The sequence below is a fragment of the Akebia trifoliata genome, unplaced genomic scaffold, assembly GCF_017979445.1.
Source record: "Akebia trifoliata isolate Shusen 1 unplaced genomic scaffold, ASM1797944v1 Contig00251, whole genome shotgun sequence".
NCBI classification, from domain to species: domain Eukaryota; kingdom Viridiplantae; phylum Streptophyta; class Magnoliopsida; order Ranunculales; family Lardizabalaceae; genus Akebia; species Akebia trifoliata.
Window position 1 is genome coordinate 42,580 of NW_028236900.1, and position 5,767 is coordinate 48,346.

Consider the following 5,767-nt stretch of genomic DNA (forward strand, 5'->3'; position numbering starts at 1 on the left):
AGCCCATTCCAAAACCTCTAACCCATGTTTTGAAAAATGTTTTGCCAAAATGTTTGTTGTTGAACATTTCCCTATATATATATATATATATATTATCATCAAATCTATTTATTTCACGCATCTCTAAGTAGATCATGAAATTTGCTTTCGACAACACCCCTATGTTTTGAAACTCATGACATGCATTTCTTGACGACTTGACCTCAATCTTATAGATAGACTATTGGGAAAATACTCAAATGCCTCATGTTCAACATTTAGTTGAAAATCCAAAATTTTCTTCCCAATACCAATCATATCTTCAACTTATTTGTATAAAAAAATTTAACCCTTATCTTCTATCTTAAGATTTTATTTACTTCATGTCTCAAAGCAAGGTATAATTTTTTAGAAAATATAAATGATGAGATTTGGGTAGATTAGAATTTTCTCTAAAATGAGGCAAGGTAAAAAATAATGGATGAAAATAAGATTCAAAAGATATGGTATCAACATCTTTTTTCATATTTTAGAGGAAAGAAAGTGGCTTTTATTTTCAGGATGAAGTGTGAAAGATTTTCATAACTAGAGGTATCCATTATATCTATCATGTGGAGATGCATTAGAGATGTCTATAGGCGAGAAGCAACCGCTTCAAGAATGTAAGCTTATCCTTGACTATTGTTTTAGAGCGTACTGCTTTTTTTAAATAATTAAAAAAATATTTATGGATGAAGTAATCAGAATGACAAATGGTTACTGTAAAAGGAAATAATCACACAGTCATTTAGATCGTACATCTGTCTAAGCCAGTTAAGTGGTACCATGTGCAGATCAGTATAAGGGGTGTTACCCAACAGAAGGGCAGGCCAAGGTAGAGAGCGCCTGACTTGGCTAGGAGAGTAGCACAACACTGAACAAGAGCTGGTCTGCTAAGCAGGACAGACTCGGTAAAACAATATCCATAATTTTGATGTGCGCACCCCAAAGATCTCAAAGGAAATCTCCCTAGTATAGCATATCCAATCCCAAAGATCCCCATTCCATTTAGGGTCTTTAAAATCAAGGGATTCGTCGGGATCACCTCTCGCTAGAAGGGGAAACCTTGATTCAGAGAAAGGATCTATAAATAGTACAATATGCACAGACTTAAGGATTTTTTAACCGATTGAAAGTCTAACCAGTTTTATCCATTATTCTTCTTCTACTCTAACTTGAGCGTCAGAAAATTTTTGGCATGTATCATGTCGGTGTTAGCTAAGGGGGAAGAAACAAATTCGGATCCATGAGACAGAGTCTATCAGCACTGTTAATTGGCAATCTAACCCCACCATCTGTGAGAACTCAATAACATATTGATTTCAGTCGAAACAATGGGGAGATCCACCGAAGTTAATGTCATGGTACTAATTGCAGATGCTCACCTCTTAGCAATGTTAGAAACCATGAGGAAGTAGTAAGAGGAGATGCAGAAGAAGATTGATGACTTGGTTGAACAAAATTGAAATCTGAGGCAGGGTCTTGAAAATCAGCAGCAAGCAAGACAAGATCTCCCACCGCGAGATCCTCAACCTTCTGAAGGAGATGATCGCACTTCAAATGCAAAAGGCAGTTCTCAACCATGGATCCCAACTAGGGAGGAAGAAACGAAAGTTGCCACTACTACTCAAGTAGAGCCCATAGTGGGTCTAACTTGAGATGAGATTAAAGAGATGATCCGAAAGGAGAAAGAGGCGATGAAGAGTGCCTACATTGGCATAATTGCGGCACAAGCCGTTAGGGGTATTCAGAGATCCCCTTTTACAACGGAGATCATAGTTGAAGAGATTTTGAAGAAGTTCGTGCCACCGCATTTCACCCCATACTCTAGGACGAAGGACTTAATAAAGTATTTATTCCACTTTCGACAGATGCTTACACTGTGAGAAGGGAACGAGGGTTTGATGTGCAGGTTATTCCCTTCTAGTTTGTAGAAAAACACGATGACCTAATTTTATAAGTTTCTATGTGGATCAGTAGTTTCTTTTGATGAGCTTTGCACTACCTTTGTAACACGTTACATTGGCAACGGGAAGAGTAGCGAAGATGTGAACATTCTACTCAGCTTGAGAATGCAGTTTGGGGAAAACCTCAGAGAGTTTATAAAGAGATTCAAGAAAGATGCGATGGCCTTAGAGAGTTGTGACGAGAGAACGACAGTAGTGGCGTTTAAGAACTCTTTGCCATCTGGCTCAAGGTTATATAGGTTTCTTGTGAAGAGGAGACCAGAAACACTAAGTGAGCTATTCGAAAGAAAAAAAAAATACATCAGACTGAAAAATGAACCTCGAAATTCAGTCGGGAAAAGTAAGGTCATATACACTGTGGCGAAGCACATCAGACAGTAGCAGCCACAACAGTAGAGCAGGATAGAGAGCGGAGGAGGGAAGGGACATTTTTTTATGCCTCTTAGTGAAATTCTACCCCTTATCAAGAATGAATTGTATTTCGAGTGGCCATCACCGCTTCTTCTAGATCAGATAAAGCAAGATGAGTGATACTACGAGTATCATAAAGTACGAGCCCATACCACCAACAAGTGTTAGGCCTTAAGAAGATTTCTTTAGAGATTGGCAGAACAAGGTAGACTGAGGGATCTGCCCAGAAGACAGAGATAAAATCATCATCGAGATAAGAATTAGAGGCCTGATCAGCCACCTGTTGAAGGGCAGAACTGAAGGCCAACGGTTATTCACGTTATCTTAAAGCAAGAACCTAGAAGGTTAGACCTGAATAAGGCTGACGAGAGAGCCAAAAGGCGACGAGTAGAGCACCTTGCTCACATCTATACAACAAGAAATGGGCCTACAAAGTAGATGGAGCCTTATAGAGAGTAAACCATGGCTTCATGGAAAAATACTTGGAAGGGGTAGCAAGGTCGCATTATGATACGTTGGTGGCAAACCTTCTAGGTAGGTACTTTCACTCTCAAGAGGATGCTGATCGACAGCGACAACTCAATTGACATCTTATACGCCTTAGTCTTTTTGAAGATGGGTCTTAACAGAAGCGTGTTCACCTAAGCAGGAGCCCTTCTAATAAGGTTTGATGGGAGAATGAGCCAATTGTAGGGAAAAATAGTCTTGCTTGTGCAGGCATGACCAATAACTTTGATGTATAGGTTTATGGTCATTGAAGCAAGATTTCTTTACAACACCATACTGGGTAGATGGTGGACCTACGTGATGAGGGTTGTACCTTCAACGTACTACCAGGTCCTAAGGTTCCCAACACTGCTAGGGATGCGGGACATTCGAAGGGATCAGGTAGCAGCCCAGGTTTGCATACTGGGTAAAGAAAAGTTTTCTGAGGAAAACACTCAGCAATAGTAATTACAGTGAGAGGAAGTTGAGCCTGGTGAGCCCCCATGCCTGGAGAACATCAAAATGGTGGATATAGGGGAAGGAAGGCAGATTGGGGTAGGGGCAGAGCTGGGTCCAGAGGAGCTGGAGGAGTTAATAGATTGCCTAAAAGGGAACAGGGATGTTTTCACCTAGTTCATAGAAGAAATGTCGGGGATTAGTTCTGAAGTGATCTGCCATCACTTAAATGTGGAACCAGCTATAAAGCCAATAAAGTGGAAACCAATAAGATTAGCACCTCATTTTAAAGAAGCAGTAAATGAAGAGGTGATTAAGCTGATCAGAGTAGCGTTTATCAGGGAAGTACAGTTCCCTGATTGGATAGCTAACATAGTGGCAATACCATGGGAAAGTTAGAGTTTGTATCGACTTTACAAACCTAAATATGGCTTGCCCTAAGGATAATTTTCCTATGTCGAGGATTGACTAGTTAGTAGATGCTACATCAGGTCACAAAAGATTGTCTTCCATGAATAGCTACTCTAACTACAATTAGATCCAGCTCAGCTCAATAGACCAAGAGAAGATAACATTCATCACCGAGCAGGGGTTTTACTACTATAAAGTCATACCTTTCGGATTAAAGAATGCAGGAACAACTTATCAGAGGCTAGTAACGGAGCTCATCAAAGACCTATTGGTGAAGATCGTGAAAATCTATATTGATGACTTGCTAATGAAGAGCAAGAAGAAGGATGATTATGTTGCTGACTTGGAAAATTTTTTCTCTTGAGTAAGGAAGGTTGGAATGAGGCTTAACCCTGAAAAATCCACTTTTGCACTAATTTTCGGGAAGTTATTAGGCTATCTGGTTACGAAAAGAGGGATAGAGACCAACCCAAACCAGATCAGAGTATTATTAAAAATGCCCTTGCCAAAAATGCAGAAACAAGTTCAAAAGTTGGTAGGAAGGTGCAACTCTGAACAGGTCCATATACAGGTCTTCGGATAAATGCAAGCCTATGTACCAGCTACTACGAAAGAACACCAGATTCGAATGGATAGAGGAATGTGAACGTACTTTCATAGAGCTAAAGAAATACCTGGGGCGACCACCTATACTCTCTAAACCAGAAGCTGGGTAGGAACTTGGGCTGTACTTGGCAATTTTTGAGTATGTGCTGAACTTAGTCTTGGTCAAAGTAGAGACAATAGCTGAGCAGCCCATCTACTGATCAAGACCTTCATCGACGTAGAAACGCGGTATTATAGAATCGAGAAGATGGGACTAGCCTTAGTTTACAAAATTTTATGGCTGAGACCTACTTCCAGGCGCACTAAGTACAGGTCATCATAGAGTACTCTTTCAAGTCAATCTTAAGAAAGATAGAGGGATCAGGTAGAATGGCGAAATGGGTCGTACAACTAACAAAATTTGGGCTTGAGTACAAACCTAGGGCCTCGTTGAAAAGCCAAGTAGTGACCAATTTCTTGACAAACTTTCCAGTCGATGAAAAAGAGGATCTATTGGTAGAAGAGCTGGAAAATACGGAAGATGAGCAACCATCCAAGATGGAATGTCAACATGGATAGATCGTCAAATCTAAAAAGATCTAGTATAGAAGTGGTGTTAATTACTTTCGATGGCTCTAGGATAGAAAAGACAGTCAGACTCGTGTTCAGAGCGTCAAACAATGAAGTAGAGTATGAGGCAATACTACTCGACCTCAATTCATTGATAGGGCTGGAGGCAACAGAAGCTACGATATACAATGACTCATAACTAGTAATTAACAATGTCAACAGAACGTTTGAGGCACAAGATCCCAGAATGTTGTTCTACCTAAAAAAGATCAGATCTGTTATACTTCAAGCGGGGGAAGTGGAAGTAGTGCACATAACAATAACAAACAATAGACATGTAAATGATTTAGTCTTCATAGCCTCAATGCTAAAATAGAAAGATAAGAGAGAACCACCATTTGGCTACTAGGAAAAGCCCTCGATAGATGAACTTGAGCTGATTATTGTAGTGGCTGCAATAAAAAATCAAGGGTGGATGAACCCAATCTTAGTCTTCCTCCAATCAAGGATGCTGCCTGAAGATCTTAAGGAAATAAGACGCATGAAAACCAGAGCAGAGAGATATACGATCCTATATGGAAAAATGTATAGGAAGTCTATAGGAAAATCACTCCTATGCTACCTAACACTAGAAGAAGCAAAGGATGTGTTGAGCAAGATCCACGAAGGAGATTGTAGGAATCACTCAAGCGCAAGGTCTTTAACTCATAAAATACTATCCCAATGGTATTTCTGGCCATACTTGCAGAAAGACGCAACTCTATATATTAAACATTATGATAATTGCCAAAGACATGGAAATATAATCTGTCAGCTAGTAGTGCAACTCAATTCCTTCATCAGTCATTGGTCGTTCGCACAAT